The sequence below is a fragment of the Sorghum bicolor genome, chromosome 7 (genome assembly GCF_000003195.3).
Source record: "Sorghum bicolor cultivar BTx623 chromosome 7, Sorghum_bicolor_NCBIv3, whole genome shotgun sequence".
NCBI classification, from domain to species: Eukaryota; Viridiplantae; Streptophyta; class Magnoliopsida; order Poales; family Poaceae; genus Sorghum; species Sorghum bicolor.
In genome coordinates this window covers 22,329,886-22,353,330 of record NC_012876.2, presented here as the reverse complement: position 1 = coordinate 22,353,330, position 23,445 = coordinate 22,329,886, and positions in this window count along the sequence as shown.

Below are 23,445 nucleotides of genomic sequence, written 5' to 3'. Positions count from 1 at the left end.
CATTTATTTGCATTGGTTACCCCTTATAGTTACTCAATTCAAGTCACACAAGCAATTCAATCATACATGGTATACATAAGAGGACATGTGATCATGATAGATGCTTATGAATGAGCATGATGATGCTTATGTTAATGCAATGCTCATGGTTAACATGCAAGCTAACACTAGGAGTGTTACATCATCGACCCGGAAATGCTTGGTTTCTTCTTCCTTCATTTTCCTCTTTATATGGTGGATGCCTACATCTGTCTACTGCAATTCGATGACTCGATTGCGAATGGTACTTTCCAGAGAAATCTGGTTGAGCACAAGTGGATGCATAAGATGTGACAACAACGGATCTTCCACTTGGATTGAGTGACAGTGCGCTTTCCGACTCAAGGCATCCGCCACTACGTTTGCCTTGCCCGGATGGTAGTGCACTTGAAGACTATAATCTTTAATCAACTCAAGCCACCTTCGTTGTCGCATGTTCAGTTTAGGTTGAGTGAAGATATACTTGAGGCTCTTATGATCAGTGTAGATATTACACAGATTACCCAGCAAATAATGCCTCCAGATTTTCAAAGCATGAACAACTGCTGCCAATTCTAAGTCATGAGTAGGGTAATTGACCTCATGCTTTCGAAGTTGGCATGAGGCATACGCAATTATGCGACCTTCCTGCATCAACACACAGCCTAAACCAATGCCCGACGCGTCACAAAAGACATCAAAGGGCTTTTCGATATCAGGTTGAGCTAGGACAGGAGCTGATGTCAGCAATGTCCTCAACTTGTGGAATGCCTCTTCACACTCAGGTGTCCACACAAACTTCTCATCTTTCTGAAGCAGACGAGTCATAGGCTTGGATATTTTGGAGAATTTTGAAATGAACGGACGATAATATCCAGCCAGACCAAGAAAACTCCGAACCTCATGTACCGAAGTTGGAACTTTCCAATCCAGCACTTCTTGCACCTTAGCCGGATCCACCGATATGCCTTCTTCAGATAAGACATGGCCCAAGAAAGGTACTTTCTTTAGCGAAAACTCGCATTTGCTAAACTTGGCATAAAGCTGATGTTCGTGCAAACGCGACAACACAATACGCAGATGCTCTGCATGCTCCTCTTCATTGCGGGAATATACCAAGATATCATCAATGAAGACCACCACAAACTTGTCCAATTCGGGCATGAACACCGAATTCATGAGATACATGAAGTGAGCAGGTGCATTTGTAAGACCGAAGGACATGACAAGGTACTCATACAGTCCATACCTCATCGAGAAAGCTGTCTTAGGTACATCCTCAGGACGGATCTTGATCTGATGGTACCCAGATCGCAAATCAATCTTGGAGAATACCTTAGCTTTAGACAACTGATCATACAAGATATCAATGCGAGGAAGAGGGTACTTGTTTTTGATAGTCACCGCATTTAGGGGACGATAGTCCACACACATGCGCAAAGATTGATCCTTCTTCTTCACAAATATAGCCGGACAACCCCAAGGAGAAGAACTAGGACGAATAAGACCCTTCTTCAACAACTCATTTAGTTGGGTTTTAAGCTCAGCTAATTCATTGGGTGGCATTCTATAAGGTCTTCTAGAGATAGGCGCGGTACCTGGAATCAATTCAATTTTGAACTCCACATCCCGATCCGGAGGAAGCCCGGGAAGATCATCAGGAAAAACATCCGGAAACTCACACACCACCGGAATATCCTGAATAGCCTTAGATGTAACTGCATTCACAGTGCTACGGATTTGAATATCACGAGGGAGTTGCACTAGAAATGCCTCCTTGGAATTTGGGTCTTTCAACATCACTACACGAGTGGTGGTGTCGATAAGAACTCCATTGCCACTCATCCACTTCATCCCTAGAATTACATCTATGCCCACACCGGGTAGAACAACCAAATCAGCAAGAAACTGACGGCCTCCTATTTCCAGAGTTGCCCCCAAAACCACTTGATTGGTGGAAATATCATTTCCCGCAGCACTAATACAATAACTGCCCTTATCAAGTGTAATGGCCTTGATGCTATGCTTAGACACAAATTCAGAACTCACAAAGGAATGCGATGCTCCAGAATCAAAAAGCACGAGTGCATCATGTTGATTAACCAGAAACTTACCAGCCGTGACTACCTCACCAGCAGGGATTGCTTCCACAGTCGTGTAATGAACACGCCCCTAACGGACGTTCCCTTGGTTGCCCTTCTTCGGCGGGTAAGGACAGTTGCTCTGCCAATGTCCGGTCTGATTGCAGTTCCAGCACGGACGGTTAGCAGGCGGAGTCTTGGCATAGTTGGGACCCGTGTTGCCCCTAGGAAGAGCAATAGAGTACCCCTTGCGAAAACCCGTCTTGGCCTGATTCTTCTTCACCGGAGGGCGGTATCGCTGGTTGCGGGTTGGAGCACGGAATGGGGGCTTAGTTGCCACTGGAGCCTTGGACTGAGATGACCCGGCCCCGGCCTCAAAAGCCCTCTTGCGAGTCTTGGTCGCAGTGTACACAGTGTTATAGTTCTCTTGAGTGAGAGCATCACTGACAAACTCATTGAAAGTTGCACACTTAGTGCGGCCCATAGTCTTCAGCAATTTGGGACCCAAACCCCGCTTGAAACTAGCAATCTTTTTCGTCTCCGTGTTCACAAACTCAGGAGCATACCTAGACAAATGATTGAAAGCATGCAAATACTCCTTCAGAGTCTTGTTGCCCTGAGTCAACTGTATAAACTCGGTATGCTTCATCTCCATGACACCAGGAGGAATGAAATGCCCCTTGAAAGCTTCGCGGAAAAGATTCCAGTCAATCACGGTGTCGGCTGGAAGAGCTTCCCGATACTGATTCCACCAGATGCCTGCCGGACCTTGCAGTTGGTGGGCGGCATACTCTGCCTTCAGACCTTCAGTCAACCGGAGTAAGCGGAACTTTTGTTCCACCGTATTCAGCCATTCTTCAGCTTGAAGGGGTTCTTCAGCTTCTCTGAAAGGTGGGGGCTTCATATCCATGAAGTCCTTGAAGCTACTGTACTGGTTAGGAGCTGGCCCTTCCTGTGCATTACGACCACCCTGATTTGCCATCCGATTGATGGTCTCAGTGAGCATCCTCTGATTTTCCACCATCATTTGCATCAGCTCAGCTGGATTTGGTGGTGGAGGAGGAGGTGGTGGATTCATGTTTGCACGCTGTTCCGCACCTCGGGTGCCACGAGACATCTGTAAAGACACAGTTAGTGAGCATTGATGATGACAAGATTTGCCGCAGAAGAACTTATATTCATGCCTGAAAGTATTCAAGAGAATAGCTTTACAGAAAGGCACAACAATTCAATTCCACAAAACAACATCACCAATCCAACACATGACATAGATATCCGCAATACGCACCACAACAGAAAACATCGGCATAACATAACGCTCATATTACGACTGCACATTGGGTCCATAAAGTTATTACACCATCCCAGTACATGCCATGAGTCAAGGTCAAAGTTTCAGATTACATCATGGGTACAAAAGCATCACCACTAGCTGCCAACTACAAAAGATCCTCACATAACACTACCCACTACTCCCTACACTCCAGGCTCGTCGTCCGAGTCAGCGTCGAAGATCGCTTCTCTCCATCCTCGTCGCTAACCGGCTCAAGCTCCTCGTCCTCCTTGTCCTCGTGCAAAGGTGGTGCAGCCGCTGCTAGTCCATCAACCTCCATACCATCATCATCGGCCACAATCACCTGAGGTCCCACCTCTGGATACACGGGTATAAGGCGAGGAATAGGGTGTAGCAAGTTGTTGAGACGGTGAATCTCCACAAGACCAGCCTCAATCTGATCCTGCAGATAGTTCTCCTGCTCAAGCGACTGAACTCGGTGCATCTCCCACGCCTGGCGCCTGTTCTCCGACACGCGGAGTGCAGTATCCCTCTCACAGGTGAGCTGCACCAAGCGCTCCTGTATGGTCTCCCTCTCTCTAGCTAACTGGCTCATCTGATCCTGCTTATGATCCCTCTCTCTAATGGCCTTCACCCACTGCTGCCTACGGTACTCCGCAATGTCCTCCTAGACATTGCGGTCCTTCTGAGCTTGCTCCAGGAGTCTAGCTTGCTTGCGAAACTTGCGAGCACGCTTTTCAGCCTTCCGCTGCGCCTCCTGGGCCCTGCGAATAGCCACCATCACCTGTGCATAGGTGCCCTCTCGCTGACTGATCAGCTTGAGCACAGCCATCATAGCACTCATAGCAGAACTAGAACTCTCAGCTCTCTCTCCCCTGCCTCGAACCAAAGCACAACCGTCAGCCTGTTTCCACTCCGTTGCTGCTGGGTCCGCACTAGGAATGGAGGCCGCTGGTCCTCCCGTCAGCTCATCTCCACACCTTTGACAGATATCGAGCAGGATAGTCTGGGCTGCAACCTGAGCTGCCTCCCAAGGAGTCTGCCCATCTGAGCTACAAGTCCAGCCTGTCCATGCAGGCTTGTCCCCATGTGGAGGGACAACTCCCTGCACAGCAAACCACTGAATCCCTCCTGTGCTCTCCATCTCCCACCAAGAATACTGAGGTGGCTCAGTATACCCAACAGTCCGTAACACTCTCCAGAGCAGGGTAGGAGTACCAAACTCGTGCAAAAAGTGTCACTGGGACGGGGTGAAGCGGGTGCGTCCATCTGTGGAAAGGAATAGGAATACCATGGGTAAAAGAGGATTAGTTTAAGCAACATTTATTTATTGAAAAGGGACGAAATTGTAAGGGAAGAAGTAGAGAGAATGTATGTATGAATGCGACATGATGCATGCACGATCCGTACGTCCTCACAAACTTAGAAAATTAATATTCTAACGGATATACGGTGGCATACATTCGTCTCTCGATACGATAACTATCGGTTTACACGTGCGCTGTTAGAGTACCTGCAGAAAACTTCATTTCAGCCCAACAGTTCCTAAAATATCACTCAAGAAAGCAGTAATCTAAGTGCACATTGCTCGGACATGCCCAACATGCACAAACAATGACACCACAACTACCCGAGAAATTAAATACTCCCTAATTAAGTTTCTTTCGTGGTTCTATGGTTTTGGCATGTAACCACTCCAGAAAACCACCGCGAACACTCCCCTAGACCGCCGTTTGGACGATCATGCTCTCACAGCTCACACTTACCCGGGCGTAGGTGCGACGTTGCATAATTTTAAATCTAGCGACATATGTGGCTAATTCACATATGAAGGCTACCTCCACCATTAGACCACAGGGTAGCATAGTGCGGTCATCACACATCCATACCTGAGTACTGCCGAAGATGCATAAATAAAAACCCCCCTAGTCAGTACTTAAATAGCCACCTATAGTCCTTATGTGGGCAAGGAGGATTCGACCACTGGCATAACTTAATTACTTGGTTTACACCATTTTATTTAAAAACTCTTTTGTTTTAAATACACAAACGCTGCATTTATAATGCTGAACTACGCTGCATTTATAATGCTGAACTTGCTCCGATGCCAGCTGTCACAGAATCGACCAAATTATAAGAGTTCAAGTGCAGAAACGATCGACCAGCAATCAAGTTTCCAAACTTGAGCCCATATAATCCCGGTAGTCAATTGAAATCACGAAGGACTTCAAACCAACTCGCAACAATCTAAGATCGTAATAGTTCAACATAAACACAACGAATGTTACATAGTCATACATTGCCGTCGAAGCGGCACCACATCGGAGTATTAAGTTATTACAACACTTGTTCGAAGTAGCGGAAGCAAAATAGTTACACACACATTCCAAAGTTCAGTTCATACGTTCGGGTTAATGCCAGAGTCTACACCACCCCTCCAAAAGCAACAGGTACGAAGTTGTTAGAGAACCGTGCCCAACGGTTAGTCCTCATCCCCAGCGGGATGGAGACAGGTCTTGCAGAAACCGTCATAGAAGATATCATCTGCAACAGGTGGGAATAAACCCTGAGTACGAGAATGTACTCTGCTAGACTTACCCGTCTAGTAAAACATAAAAGACACCAAGGATCATGCAAGGCTAAATATCAAGTGGAGCTGGTTGACTCACCTTTTGCCAAAAGCTTAACTCACAACTAAGTTATTTTGAGAGCATCATCTTTAATTATCATCAACCTACCACTAGATTGGCACCTATACTACAACACATCACTTGATTATTACAAACAATAATAACCATATCAATTTCATCATATGTTCTTCTTGCTATCATCATTTTCATGAACCAAGTTCATTAGTGAATGCTACGTTTGCCGCTGCTCTGTCAAGTTCTCACTAACCGGGAGAGACGGCGATTCGAATCGAATTCCTATCCAGCTGGAGGGTTATTCCTATCACTCACCCAAGCATCCCCTGCCGGAGAGCCAACGGGTCACCTTTGGTACAACTCAGGAATTGCGGCTCCGATTAGCGCCGCACTCCCAGGGCTACCACTCTGCCAGGGAGGTTAGGAATTTTAACTCACCTGCCTTTGGACTTACGCCAATGGTCCCCCGCACACCGCACTTCCTCCGGTAGTGCGCACTTTATACTTGCCGGTCTTCCGGCCTGAGTCATACTACTCGGCTTCGCGGCCGGAATGAGTTATCCGGCCAACTAAGTGTTAGGCATGTGTTCAACATGACAAGAGGATGTACAACGATCGGTCCTCAGCTGCCACAGACGGAGTTACTACAAACTTGCAAAACTCCGCCCGGCTTAAGTCAATTTAATCAGGTTCCATCCACGATAGCACATATAGACCATTGTGATCCGACATAACCCTATATCGTGCAGGTGACAGGATATCACCCGACTTCTACCGATTAAAGCATGGCTAAGCTACTATTCGATCCTAACTCTACAACCAGGGTGTGGTGAGTTATCTGGACAAGGATAGAGTAGAATGCAGCAGCAGTTTCATCACAACTCCTATACGTAATGCATCAATAGATAGAACATATTAAGTGAACTTTCGAAAATAAAGGGACACTTAGAATGCTCCGGGGCTTGCCTTTCACGAACGATGCCGGCTCGTGATTCGGGCACTCAACTTCATCTTCGGGCTCCTTGAGTCCGGCTTGCTGGACCTCCACCTCTTGGCTGCCCTCCTGACCTTCGGGATTCGCTTGCAGCTCGTAGGAGACTGTCGCGTCCGATGCACCTATTGCATGCTCGAACAATAAGAAGATGCACATGCTAAAGATGAAGGCTTGATAACACAAGTAACTCACTGGACACTCATTTACGGAGTAAAAGTTATACTAGCTCACAAAAGTAAATAAGTCAACTCAGCCCACAACCTATCATGATACTAAAACAGCAAGCAACACAAAACAAGTATACCCAGTAATTAAATCATAACTAATGATATACAGGTCCAACAAACATGAGTGAAGACATTCTGGAAAGCTTATGAAATTGTCTACAACTCATATTTAAACATCACAGCAAGATTCATAAATTAATCCAGTCATTTAAACAAAGTTCCAGGTTCTGTCCCAGAAAAACAGAGAACACCTATTTCTGGAACCCAACTTGGAACAGCTATAACTTTTAAACTACTTGGCCAAATGACCTCAAATTTAAACCACAGCTAGTTCAATAAGTTTAGAACAACTTTGATTTAGACAAGTTGGCCAGAACACCAAATCATCATTAAGCAAACAATAAATCACTCCCTTGCTGTCCAGAACAGCTTTTTAACCCACTAAATAATTATTTAATGACATAACCAAAACATAACCCATGCCAACCACATGGCTTAAGAGCACAAACATATTGTAAGACAACCAAACATTCACTTAACAAGGCATTTATTAATAAATTCTAGAAAAGAGCATAATTATAAGATACTAGTCAAAGTGCTCAGAAAAATCTATAAAAATTACAGAAGCTCAAATATAGCACCAAGACATCACCATAAAAATTTCAGAGCAATTGCACATACTAAATTAGAGATATGTATTTAACATGTGCCAAGGTAATTATTTCATAAATTCAGAAACCTTACTCATATGGTGCCAAACAACAGATTTCAGATTATTTATGTCTTAGGAATACCATAAACCTATTTACTACCAAAGTAGAACACCAGCATAAGCACCAATTAATTTATATAATTTAATCAAGGAAACAAGCCACATTTCAATCATAAATTACATAACAAAGCTGCAGTGCTCCAAAACTCATGAAATATTTATCAAAGCACTCTAATACCATACAGAGGCTACCATAAAATTTTCAGAGTAAACTAAGCAGTGTAACAAGAGATATGCATTTATCCATGAATAACAAGATTAAATCCTTAATAAATATTTTCCCAGAAAACATGGTTCACTTTATATTTTTATTAAAAACTAGCCATCTCAAGGAATACCACAAAATTGGTTTCACAAGTTTTGGATCTCTAAAATAGGAGATATGATTTTTGCAAGAAAGCCAAAAATTCAGATTTGAATAAAAGAAAGGGGGTGACCATTGAGTCACTGGTATGCGGGACCCGCGTGTCAGCGACACCGAGAACAGAGGACCCCCTTCGCCGGCAAACGCTCGCCGACGGTGAGCTTCTCCGGCGGATCTAAGGGCACCAGCGTGCTCCTGGGAAGATTCCGCGTCGATTGAGGTAGGTGGCGCTAGGGTTTCGGCTACGGAGAGGGGTCGCCGTCGGCCATGGCGGCACGGCGGAGCTACCCCGGCTTACGCCGGCCATCTCCGACCGGTAGAGCGTCGGGGAAGGGTGGCTACAGCATCAGTGAGTCAGCGCGGAGCTTTCGAGGTAGGAGCGCCTAACCCTAACAGCTCCGGTGAACCTGCTCACGTGCGAGGTGCTCGTCGGCGGTGAGCACGGTGGAGCTGCGGCCGTGTTCCTGCGCGACGATGAGGTTTCAGCCGTAATGGCGTGGTGTGGACCGACGCCAAGACCTAAGCAGACCCTAACGCTACCCCGAGAGAAGAAAGGAAGCAAGGGTGGAGCAGCGGCGAGGTTCGCCGGAATCGGTGTCGCGACGGCCGCGAACCCGACGACGGAGAACTTGCGAAATGCCGCTCACCTCGAGAAGATCACGTCCAACTGAAGGGTGGAGAAGATGGAGGAGCTCAAGGCAGACTTGGAGGCGCTCGGAGGCGAAGCAAGACGCAGAGGCGAGGGCGCGAGGAGCGGGCGAAGCTCTCGACGGCAATGGCGACGGCGATTTCCGCCTGAGCGAGCGCGAGAGAGAGGAGGAGGAGAATGGACGGGCGCTGAGTGAGTGCGGGACACCGTGGCATCCATGCCAACGCCATCGACCTGACTAGCGGGGCCATCGCCGGCGTACGGGCGCCATCTGGCGGACAGGTGGCGCTCTGGCCATCCACGACGGCGAGCTCGGCCTCAGTTTAGAGAAAATGGCGACGGTCTGACAGAGCAACTTCACCGATGAATATCTCCCAAACCAGACCGACTTAGAAGATGATGCAGTTGACAAAGTTGAAGTTCCAATCGATTTCTACAACTTTGTCAACTAGAGCAAAGGCCAGATCAGCCGGGATTGAGAGATATAGAGTTTTCAAAATCGATCGAGCAAACTGGTTTCGTTCCAACACTTAGAAAATTTTCTAAGTGTTGGAAACAGCCCCAAATCTGCCTTGTGTGTCAAATTTGAGCTATTTGTGATCATTTTCATGAGATGGCCATAGAACAACTTTTGTTCCTTATAAAATTTGCTACAACTTTTCTGTAGAAAATTTTGACATGCAAACATTTTATGAAACACTTTTTAAAAGCCTAAGCAAAAGAGGTCTCTATGGCCTATTTTCATAAGTATGACTTAAAGGCATATTTTGGAGAAGTGACCAACATGAACATTGTTCCCAAAGTCAAATTAAGCATAGATAAACTAATTACCAAGGCATTAAGCACAAACACAATCATGGTTCACTCAAACATAAGCATAGGAAGCCTATTTAAGCAATTTAAAACACATTTTTACATAAAATGACATGGCTCAAGATAGATGATGATCATGATATGCTTTGAGTAGATGATGATGCTTATGCTATGCACATGATTAATGCAACCATAACACTGGGGTGTTACAAGATATACACAATAAAATGGATTTTCTACTAACTGCCTTTGATGAGCAAAACACTCTTAATAAAAGAGTAGAGCTTAAATTAATAAAAATAGCTGCTGCACTGCCTGTTGCTACTAACCTTGAGCAGGTAAAGAATATAACTACTAGAGGAGGCAAACCTACCAGAGATCCCCCATACCCAAAAGAGAAACAAATAACATCAGCACCAGTGCAACCAGCAGTGATAGAAGAAGAAAGCCCAGTTGAAGCAGAAGATCTGCTACAACCTCCAAGAACTGGAGAAATGAGGAAAGATTTTTACGACACCAACTATTTGCCATTTCCCAGAAGAAACAGAGGACTGCAGTCGGATGAGCAGTTTGGTAAGTTTGTAGAGGTCATTCAGAAATTATATGTCAACATACCTCTGCTCGATGCCATACAGGTACCTACATATGCAAAGTACATCAGAGATATTCTTAACAAGAAGAGACCACTACCCACCACTGAGGTTATCAAGCTTACAGAAGAATGTAGTGTGGCCATCCTCAATAAGCCACCAAAGAAGAAGGAAGATCTCGGATGTCCCACTATTGATTGCTCGATCGGAAACCAACACTTCAACAATGCACTTTGTGATCTCGGAGTAAGTGTCAGTGTGATGCCAGCATCATTCTACAAAAAGCTTGAGCATGCAACCTTAGAACCAACATCAATGTGCCTACAACTAGCGGATCAATCGGTTCGACACCCGTTGGGCATCGCCGAGAACATTCCAGTCAAGATCAGAGATTTCCTTGTGCCAGTAGATTTCGTAGTACTGGACATGAGTCCTGACTCCAAAGTGTCCATCATCCTTGGAAGGCCATTTCTGAGCACTGCCAATGCCCACATTGATGTCAGGAAGGGAGAAATCAAGTTCAACATAAACGGTCAAGAAGAACACTTCACATTCAAGCCCAGACCAGATAGAGACTCTACAGTAAAGGAAGTTCATGAAGAACCACTGGAGACACCATCTCCGGAGGAAGGTAACTCAGAAGATTAAAAGATTTAGAGGTCCAGCTTGGGGGACCTATAAAATCCCGAACCCTCACCGGGAGGTAAATCGGTATTTATCTGCATTATTAATTTTCTCATATTTAAATTCTTGCATAATTAATTCTTGCATTAGTTATATATTCATAGCAAAATTATAATAATAAAAAAGCCCCATATAAGTAATATTCGTGGCGTGTAACAAGCCATATTTATTAATTATTGTGGAGGCACAAAAATATTTTCCATTATCATTTTAATTAAGTTTCAATTTTCATAGATTTTTCCTGCATTATATTTAATCATATTAACCTTCTAGAAGCATGACCCACACTTCTTGGGTCCCACATGTCATACACTTCACCTCACATACATCCCATCACATAATTTCATCCACCAACATATCTCCACTAACATCTTTTCACCATCCAACCACCACCAACACAATATTATTCTGCGTGAGATCAAAGCAAGGAAGCAAGTGGAGGAGGCACACCCAGGATGGACACCAGGAGTGGGCGCCCGCCCACCTACCAAGGGCGCCCGCCCTGCTCCCTCTTCCTCCTATAAATAGCCACCCTCTACCTCCATCCTCTCCACACAAGCACTCCAGAAAACCATACAAGTTTCAGTTTCCCGAGAAGGAGCTCTTGTAGTGAAGAGAAGAAAGTAGAGAGAAAGAGGAGAGTGGAAGGGAAGGTTGGAGATCTTTTGAGAGAGTGTTTATCACCTAGCAAGTAGTGATCCCGCTGTCCAAGCGGAAGTAAAAGTTGTTTAAGGAGGCTCTACTAAAATAGGAATTTCTTGAACGATTAACCCCTGGACTACTGACATTCCGGACTGCTGACCACTAACATTTTCTCTCACATCTTCCACTAGTTGTGTTTTTGCCAACTTTTGTTTACAGGATGTTTAAGAAGGTGAAGAATGCAGGGAAGGCTCTCAAGAACATTGGTACAAGGAGTTCAGCCCGACACTCCTCACAGCCATCAGAGATGAGCGTCGACCCGACACCCACACAAGCTCCATCATCTTCATCAAGTCGGCAAGTCAAGGTCCTTCTCAAGGTAGGAGACCTTGGACTAAAGACCCGAAGAGAGAAGGAAGTCTATCAGCAATTGAAGAACAAAGATTTCATTCACACCCCTACTATCGATCCAATCCTACTACAAGAAACAGGTATGGACACTGAATTTGACTTAATTTTTCAGATGATGGGTTGGACAAATTTTTGGAATATAACTGAGCTGGGTTCTCATCTTCTCACCCTCGAATTTCTTTGCACTTTACAATACTATGAGGGGGGATTTGTTTTTCAGATGTTCAAACAAGAAATTATGTTGTCTTGGAGAGAGCTAAGTGACCATCTTGGTTTCTCTTCAAGATGCATCCTAAACATTGACTCCAATTTATCCAACTTTGAGAGACACCAGTTTTGGAGAGAAATATCTAGAGATAATTTTTATAGTCAAGCCCGAACCAGTGACATGGAACACCCCACTCTTAGGATGTTCCACAAATGGCTTGGGTACAATCTTTTCTATCGTGACGATATTAGGAAAGTAAGAGTAGGAGATTTACAACTTTTATATGCTGCTATTAGTAAAGTACCCACTTCACCTGTTACACTATTAGTTTCACATTGGCTTAGTATACCTAGTCTTCAGGGACCAGTAGGATGTACTTCACTTATCACTCGTCTAGCCTCTAATCTTCACTTACTAGAAAATTCATCGTTGGACTTCATAGAAGAATTAAGAATTTATCAAGGTTACGACACATTTAGACAAACTCAGATGTAAAAGAAAGAGGGGAATATAATGTATATGCTATATGATGATAAAGGCAAGATTCGGTTACCTAACCCGAACCTTGGCCTCAATGTTGTTCAAAACTTTTTGATTGAGATTGCAGCAACACCAGTGAACCAGAGAACTCCACAGCGAGTGGCATCTGAAAGGATAACCACTCACCGAGAACGCACCTGGTATGGAGCTGATCCCGGACCAGAAGAAGCAGCACACCTACATTATTGCGATTACAACCCTCGAGTCCTTCAAGACCCATGGGCTCGTCATGCGCAACCACAAGAGCCAACAGAGAAGACATGGCCGGAGAGCCAAGATCACCAGTGGACAAACCCGCCTTTTCATACGGGCAGGTACTCCACTGATCCATATGGAGCTTCAGGATCCAGACCTCCGCCCCAATTTGATGCAGGACGATACTCCGACGCCTCCAACGCTTTCACGAATGACTACTATCAAGAGGCCGGTGCTTTCTTCACTCGTACCGACAACACCCTCCTCGACATCCAGAACACGCAAGCAGAACATGGAAGACTCCTGGAAGAGCAACAAAAATGGAACCAGGACCATGCTGGTACAGTGCAAGAGCTGAGACAAGATACAACAACAATGAACGGCAACATCACAACCATGATGCGGTTCTGGAACATCGGGTAAGACCGACGTCAACATCCAGCTTGGGGGAGTTCCTCCCCAATTTATCAAGTAAGTTTTTATTTGCTCTTCTTATTTATTCTATTCTGTCTTAGTATTTAATTTATCTTAAAAAGGAAAAACTTAGAAAACCAAATAAATATTTTCTTGCTTTAATGTTACTGTATTCTATAAACATGAAAACAAAATAAAAAGAGTGTGTAGATAAGTGTGCTTTATTTATCTGCTAAGTCTTAATCTCTAAAAAAATAATAAAAGACCAAAAAGATACATGATGGAAATGATGAACAGTTGCTCTGTTTGCTTACCCACAAGTACCTAGCTTTTATATTAGAGTTCTTCCAGGAATTACTAAAACTAAAATTACTATCTTTGGGAAGCATAAAACTTAAGTCTAGGTAAGAGAAAGGCATGATATAAAGTTGAGCTACTGTTTATCTTGTTCCTACTACACTAAGTTCTAGAGATTTATTTTGAAAACTTACAAGTCACATGATGAGTTCCTAGCATAACAAACTACCTACCACAGCCATACTTGCTATAACATCTTTTACTATATTTACATTGAGTTTGATCGAGCTGTATAGACCCTTAGGAGCTTTTCATGTGGTTAAATTAAGATATTCACTTGCACACATCTACCACAGCATTCATTACCAATCATTAAAATTGCTAAAAATATTATCACTCACTGTCCCGAATATTGTTATTCTCTCTCTCTAAAAAGATTCAATGCAGAAGAGACATAGGTTATGCAAAAATATGCGAGGAAATAAAAAGGGGCAAGTGTCCGGAACCTCGAAAAAGAAAGAAAAAGAGTGAGACGAGAGGTAAAAATGGACAAGTGTCCGAAGTAGAATTAGGCGTACAAAAATGCCCACTTGAGCGAAAAAAAAATGGACAAGTGTCCGACAGTAGAATTAGGGGTATCTACTACCCACCTAAAAAAAAAGAAAAGAAGAAAAGAAAAAGATAGCCCATGTTCTCCCAAAGCAAAGATCAAAGAAGAGGAGAGATAGCAATATGAGGAGCAATGAGAACTAAGTTTTATTATCACTTATCATCACTATCATTACTCCACCACACATGCACATCTTAATTTAATTATATGCTGAGTTCCTTTGGATCCATGTCTCGATTAGACAACATATGTATGAGCTGTTTTTCACTCCTATGAGCTCCACTTAAATATTCCATTAGCTATAGGTAAGTGACATTATGGTAAGGATCCACAAATACCACATATAGAGAGACTTGAGAGAATCATTGCTGGGAACTCTGAGTTTTATTTTTGAAAACTTATGAAAAACTCTGGAACAAAGGTGAAGTATAAACAGGAGGGATAGAGCTTGACTTAACTATTTTGTCTTTTGATTACTTAAGATTTAAGTGCAGGTACTAAACTCCATAACACTTCACTCTAATCTGGAAGAATTTTTATGCAAAAGCATGTGTGCCTGTCACGAAAGAAAACATCGAAGCAACTTCTGATTCGTCTAAGTTTAGCTTTTTGCTCAGGGACGAGCAAAGGGTAAGCCTGGGGGAGTTTGTTGACGGTCCTTAAGTACTAAAATTAATAATCAAATAAACATGAAAAAGGATCGATATGAAACAAACATCTAGAATTAGGGTTTTATCTGACAGAATTCCACGAGCTTTGGTGTTTATCTATTTCTGCAGGGGTTTATCAGAGAATATGGAGAGAAGGCCCACATGTCATGTTTACAACGAGATAATTACGTGCCGCGCAATTTTCCTCAATCTAGAAGAGTCCAGAAGCCACGGGAATGAACGAGAGCACGATCGGGCTCGGGGGCAGGGCGGCCGCCCACCCCCCTTGGTCGCCCGCCTAGGCCAGGAGTCCAATCAGGACTCTGCTTCGGGACTACGTTCCACCGACCTAAAGGATCAATCTAAACCATACAATCTATGTCGGTTTGATCCAATGGCTCACGTTCACTTGAGGGGACTATAAAACCAGACCCCCTGGCCCCTGGAGGAGGGAGGAGAAATCATTATTCAGAGGTAGCCATTAAAGTTAGGGTTTAGAGCTTCTCTCCCACAGAGAATTAGAATTAGCTACTCCCTAATCCTTCAAGTTTAGAGGTTTGATTAGATAGCAATTAGAGAAGTAGAGCACTACGCTCTGGATTCGGATCTTCGGTAATAAAGATTGGTATTATTCATATCTTTCTCTAATTCTTTGTTCTAATTACATTATGTCTCTAATTATTATGTTCTTAGTTTGCTCTAGTTCTATATTTGATATAGTTCTAATTGATAATGAGTTTATGTATAAGTTTGCAAAGCGCTTAGCTCTTGACGCGAGGGAGTTAGGTGATAGATCACATGTGAGCGTGGTGCTTAGATGTTATTTACCTGCAAATGTATCCTATTGGCCGGGTCGTGTGGTAGTTCGCGATAGTGACAGCTTCGTTGATTCTTATATAGTCCACCCTCTGTTGATAGGACAGGCAGAACCGGTATTGTGGAGTAAGTCATGCGATGCTCTGATTTACTTTATCAATGTTCCTTATACATGAATGAAGAGTCTTTTATGCTATACATGATCTTGTAGATAACTAGAGTAGATTATGACTTAGTAGTTAGTAGATAACTTAGAATCCATTCTCTAGATAATCCGACATCACCTACATATATGAGGAGTAGTCTATTTTCTAATCGCTGTGTCATCTACCCATGAACTTATAATTCATTATCATTATCTTTATGGTTTACCCCCTGCTAAAGTAAGTGACAGTGTGACGAGTTTCTCATTAGTAATCATGTTCTTGCAAGTTTATCTCTAGTCTATGCCTTGATAGATTTTGCCCCCTTGATTTAATTTCATCTTAGATCCCTTGAGCAAAATTATAAATAATGATACCTGGAATACTTATCCTGGTGAAATGCTACAATGAGGTGTTTTATCTGTGCACTTGCGGATAGAATAGATTATTTTCTAGAGAGCCTTTACATTTATAAATACCTTTGTACACTCTGGCACCATGCTGGGGATGACAACCTAGTATCTAAGTGGTGTTAGCTAGTGTCTGTTGACGGTTCTTAAGTATCAATTTTAATTATCAAATAAACAAGAGAAAGGACCAATATGCAACCATCACCTAGAATTAGGGTTTGATCTGACAGAATTCCACGAGTTTTGTTGTTTATCTATTTCTGCAGGGGGTTATCAGGAAATAAGGAAGAAAGGCCCACATGTCAGGATTACATAGAGATATCAACGCACCGCGCAATTTTACATCATCTAGAAGACTCCAGAAGCCACGAGACCGAAGCGGAGGCGAAGCTGGGCCAGGCCCAGGGCGCCCGCCCTGGAAGCCTGGGCGCCCGCCCCCCTGCTGGAGCCAATTCAGGACTCCTTCGCTCGGGATATTCCACCGACCTATTTGTGGGGGTATAATCCCTATACCCTTACGGCTGGACTTGGGCCAGCAGGCTTGGCCCATTACGAGACGAGTCCAAAGCTTGATCCGACAACCTGGAGTTCCGCGCAAGGAAACAAGATGTGGAGATCAAGCAGGATTCTGGTCGGTTAGAATAGGAATTAATATCGAATTATCCATGGCAATTGTAACCGACTAGGATTAGTTTCCAGATCTGTAACCCTGCCCTCCAGACTATATAAGGAGGGGCAAGGGAGCCCCCTAGGATATATCATATTCTCTCAACACAAATCAATACAACCAGACGCAGGACGTAGGTATTACGCCAACTCGGCGGCCGAACCTGGATAAAAAGCTTGTCCGTGTCTTGCGTCACCATCAAGTTCGTAGTTTGCGCACCGTCTACCGATAAACTACTACCGTGGGTATACCCCAAGGTAGACTGCCGATCAGCTTTCGTCGACAGTGGCGCGCCAGGTAGGGGGTGTGCGTGCAACTTTTTCGGCGAACAAGATGGTCACGATCCCAGCTTCCGCGACCGTGCCCGAAGGCCTCACGTTCACCGTCGGCTAGATCACGTGGACGACGTGCAGCGGCGGCTTCGCGACCACGGTTCCGAAAGAGATCCAGATCCAATCTGAGATCACGCCGTCTCCGACCACACGCATGACGGCACCAAGCGCCCGACCACCGTTCCCACTCTACAAGGGAAAGGAGATCGACTGCTCGGACCTCCTCCAAGCGCTCGATCGCGCTGACTCCAAGCTACTCGAAGTCTCCCAACTAATAGATGGAGTTCTGCGCCGGCCCGACCAAGCTGCTCGAGCGGATTTTTCGAAATCCCGCCGGCCAACTCGTGTCGCCACACACGAACGGCTGGGAACGTCCCTGACGATAACCTCAACCCCCTCAGGACGATCCGTCGAGCTCAAAAAGGAAGACTATCCTTGCGACCTGAACAACTCGGCCTCTGTTTACTCACAGCATGTCCAATCCGTTTTCAGCAAGGCGGGTTGGTCGCCGACAAGGAACAATCGTCACCATGTCAACATGGTGACAATCCGAGAGCTACGGGACGGCCAGGTTTCCAGCACCAACTCAAGCACCGGCTCCGTCCCCACCGAGGTTATAACACACCGAAGATGAGGGCTACGACCTGGATTTTCCTTCACACCCTCCGGGTTTCGACCGATTCCCGATATTCCCCCCCCGGCGAGGGGATATTGTGTTCAATGTCAGTGCCGACGAACCGGCCGTTGACGGAGAAACAGATGACCAGAGGCAACTCCGCGAACAGCGTAACGCCGATCGCGCCCGACGGCGTGCGGACGAGCAACAACAGATGCCACCAAGTAACCTCAACGATGCCTTTGACATGGTCGGGGACCAGCCAGTCTACAAAACGCCAAGCGCCAACGTGGCTGTCGCCATGGCCAACCTGGATCGGCTTCCTGACACCCCCGAATGCCAGGGAGTCCGGACCAACATCCGAGCACACCTGATCGCCGCAATGGGACAGACAGCCACTCTGCTCAAGAGAGTCCAGGACGTCTCTTATACGGAAGCCGCCTCCGACCAGACTAATCGTAGCCAGGTCTCACCCAGCAGGCGTCACCGCAGCCGCTCCCCCGACAACCGTCGAGGGGACTCGCGGCGCGACGATGGTGGTCGGGACGCCGATGGCCGCCGCAAGCAAATTCATGGCGTACGCGGCCAAGAAGAAGATCAACACAGGGATCTCCGCCACAACATCCCTCCCAAAGATGCCCGGGACCGCATCAACAGGCGCGCCGCAGAGAGAGCAGTCCACGAAAACCTGCGCCGCATCGAGTACGATGCGACCCACGGTCCTCCGGGCCTAAGACAGTTCTCCTCACACCTCCGCCAGGTCGTGTGGCCCCGCAATTTCAAGCTCGAAAAACTTAAAAAATACGACGGCAAGGAAAATCCAGAGAACTGGATCACTATCTATGAAATCGCCGTCCGATCAGCGGCAGGAGATGAGCACGTCATGGCTAACTACTTCCCCGTAGTCCTCGACCAGGCTGGTCATCAGTGGCTTCTCGGCTTGCCCGAGGACTCCTTCGACTCTTGGGAAGAGCTACGCCAGGCTTTCATCGACAACTTCATCGCCACATGCGAGCAGCCCGGAAACAAGTATGACCTCGAAAGGATAAGAGACAGAAAGAATGAACCTCTGCACGATTACATCCGACGATTCTCGGATATGCGCCTCAAAATCCCGAAGATTTCTCATGACGAGGCCATCTCAGCCTTTATCAAGGGCTTGCGTTTCCATGAAGCGCTGAGGAACAAGCTGTTGCGTAAGCGCCCATCAACGGTAGCAGAGCTCCTCGCCACGGCTAAAAATTACGCCGATGCCGATGACGCAGAAAAACTAATCCGAGACGATGCGAGAGGCCCCGACCAGCCTTCCCGGCGAGATGACGGTCGTGGTCGCTACGACAACAGAAATCACCGCCGCTCCGACAACCGCGATCACCGAGAGGGTTGGGATCGGCGGCGCGACAGCCGCGACGACTTCAGAGGAAAGCGCCCTCGCGACTACGACCACGAAGTAAATACGGTCAAACGTCCCAATGGACGACGGGACTACCAAGACGACTACAACAAAACGTTGAAGGGACCGTGCCAGCTACACCCAAAGTCTAACCATACCATGGAAGAGTGCCGCGTCCTCAAAAGTATCTATACACGGCGGGCCGCCCAAGAGGACTCCGCCAAGAAAAATAACAAGCGCGATGGGCACGACCACGAAGATGAGGATGAGGATCAAGATAGGGACCCCCGACACCAATACGTCAGCCCCACTGACGTGGTCCACTCCATTTTCGGGGGCAAGGTCTCCACTGAGTCCAAGCGAGAAAGAAAGCTGTTAAAGAGAGCCTGCCTCAACATAGACAGCACGGACGGGCTGATCGCAGATCCGAAATTTCCCGCGTGGTCCCACAGGGAGATCTCGTTCAGCAGGAAGGACCAGTGGGCCGCTATCCCAGAGCCGGGTCGTTTCCCACTGATTCTTGATCCCTGCATCAATAGCATCAGATTCGAGCGCGTGCTCGTGGACGGGGGAAGCTCCATCGACATCCTCTTCCGCAACAGCCTGCCCGCCCTCAAGATATCATCGGCACAACTAAAACCTTACGACGCCCAATTCTGGGGGGTTTTGCCAGGTCAAAGTTCAGTGCCCCTTGGACAGATAACATTGCCTGTCCAATTCGGCACACCCGACCACTTCCGGACGGAGTTCATCAACTTCGTAGTCGCGGATTTCGACGGGACCTATCACGCCATACTAGGCCGCCCATCCCTGACAAAGTTCATGGCAGTACCGCACTACTCATACCTGGTCCTTAAGATGCCCACGGAGAAGGGCGTCCTAACCGTCAGAGGCAACGTCTACACTGCGTACACCTGCGAAGAAGAAAGCTTCAAGATCACCGAGGCAATCGACCTCTCAATCCGCATGGCGGAAACAGCAAACCAAGCCGCACAGCTACCTCCCGATCAGCTCCGATTACCCGAACAGGCGACAGCCAGGAAGAACTCAAAATCCAAGGAGTACAAAGAAGTGCAGCTGGTCGAAGGCAACCCCGAGAAGACAGCCCTCATTGGGGCCAACCTAGATCCAAAATAGGAAGACGCGCTCGTCAGGTTTCTAAGGGACAACGTGAGCGTTTTCGCATGGAAACCCGCAGACATGCCCGGTGTCCCACGAAACCTGATCGAGCACTCCTTAAATGTCTCGAAGACCGCAAGACCAATCAAGCAAAAACTGCGACGGTTCGCTCGTGACAAAAAGGAGGCTATTAGGGCAGAATTAACACGGCTTCTAGCAGCCGGATTCATAAAAGAAGTGTATCACCCCGATTGGCTCGCCAATCCGGTTCTTGTACGCAAAAAGAACAATGAATGGCGAATGTGCGTTGATTACACTGATCTTAACAAACACTGTCCTAAAGATCCTTTTGGTCTCCCTCGCATCGACGAGGTGGTCGACTCAACGGCCGGATGCGAACTCCTCTCCTTTCTAGACTGCTACTCTGGTTATCACCAGATCTCGCTAAAGGAGGAAGATCAGATCAAAACATCCTTCATCACACCCTTCGGCGCATACTGCTACACGACCATGTCTTTTGGACTCAAAAACGCCGGGGCCACTTATCAAAGGGCCATCCAGCAATGCCTCCACGACGAGATTCGCGATGACCTCGTCGAGGCCTATGTGGACGACGTGGTCGTAAAAACAAGGGACGCGAGTACCCTAATCGACAACTTAGACCGAACCTTCAAGGCACTCAATAGGTACAAGTGGAAGCTCAACCCCAAGAAATGCTTTTTCGGCGTTCCTTCAGGATTACTGCTCGGCAACGTCGTCAGTCGCGACGGCATACGACCAAACCCTTCGAAAGTCAAAGCCGTACTCGACATGCGACCACCGAAGAACGTCAAGGACATTCAGAAGCTAACCGGATGCATGGCCGCCCTCAGTCGTTTCATCTCAAGGCTGGGAGAAAAAGGCCTCCCTTTCTTCAAACTATTGAAAGCGTCAGAAAAATTTTCTTGGACAGATGAAGCCGACGCTGCGTTCACTCAGCTTAAGACCTTCCTCACTTCGTCACCTGTCCTCACAGCGCCTCAGCCCAATGAAGACCTACTTCTTTACATTGCTGCAATCGACAGGGTTGTTTCCACGGCAATAGTGGTCGAGCGAGATGAACCAGGTCACGCCTACAAGGTCCAGAGACCCGTTTACTTCATAAGTGAAGTCCTAAACGAGTCCAAGGCTAGGTATCCACAAATACAGAAGCTCATATACGCCATTCTGATAACATCAAGAAAGCTGAAGCACTACTTCGACGGCCATCGAGTCCTGGTGACAACCAGTTTCCCTCTCGGGGACATCCTGCGCAATAAAGACGCCAATGGCAGAATCGTGAAATGGGCGATGGAACTGTGCCCATTCTCGCTGGAGTTCCAGAGCCGAACTACGGTCAAGTCTCAGGCCCTGGTCGATTTCATTGCTGAATGGACGGATCTCAATGAGCCTCCCGTTCCCGATGTCTCAGACCACTGGTCAATGTTCTTTGATGGGTCCTTAAACATCAACGGTGCCGGCGCTGGGGTACTGTTCGTATCACCCAACAAGGACAAACTACGTTACGTCCTTCGGATCCTTTTTCCGGCGTCAAACAACGTCGCCGAATACGAAGCGTGCTTGCATGGCATAAGACTAGCCGTTGAACTGGGGGTCAAGCGCCTCTATGTCTATGGCGACTCCGCTTTGGTCATCAACCAGCTCAACAAGGAGTGGGACGCAACCCACGAGAAGATGGATCTCTACTGCAAAGAAATTCGCAAATGGGAAACCAACTTCTATGGCATAGAATACATCCACGTGGTCCGGGATAAGAACCAAGCAGCAGATGCGTTGTCAAAGTTAGGCTCATCTCGGGCCCAAATCCCGCGGGGTATTTTCGTCCAGGACATCCATGAGCCGAGCGTAGGCTCCTCCCTGGTCGACAAGCAACCCACCGAGGCAATGCTCATAGACGACGCCACTCCGACAACCGGTGGGCGTGACTGGCGTACCCCGTTCATCAAATACATATCAGACGGGACAGGTTTTCAGGACAAAACAGAAAACGAGCGCCTCATCCGACGATCAAAGAACTACATCCTGGTCGACGGAAAACTCATGCGGAAAAACGCAAGCTCCGAAGTACTGCTCAAGTGCATACCCCAAGATGATGGTGTCAAGCTCTTAGAGGACATCCATGCTGGATCCTGCGGCAATGACGCCGCATCTAGAACATTGGTCGGAAATGCTTTCCGAGCAGGTTTTTATTGGCCAACCGCGGTCGGCGACGCAGAAAAACTGGTTCGACATTGCGGAGGATGTCAGTTTTTCGCTAAGAGGACCCATGTACCTGCCCATGAAATTCAAACCATCCCGTCGTCTTGGCCCTTTGCTTGCTGGGGGCTTGACATGATCGGACCATTTAAACCAGCCCCGGGCAATTTCAAGTTTGTCTTCGTGTTAATCGACAAGTTCTCCAAGTGGATTGAATACATGCCCATAGTCAAGGCAACCTCCGAGAAGGCTGTGGAGTTCCTCAATCAAATCATACACAGATTCGGCATCCCGAACAGCATAATCACCGACCTGGGCACTCAGTTTACTGGCACCACCTTTTGGGACTTCTGCGATGACAGAGGCATAGTCATAAAATACGTGTCAGTGGCACATCCACGTGCCAACGGTCAAGTTGAACGTGCTAACGGAATGATCGTTGACGCCCTAAAGAAAAGGTTGTACACCGAAAATGACAGAGCACCCGGTCGATGGATGAAAGAATTGCCGGCAGTGGTCTGGGGCCTCCGAACTCAGACCAGTCGAAACACAGGGGTGTCTCCTTACTTCATGGTGTACGGTGCAGAGGCGGTCCTGCCGTCTGACATACACTTCG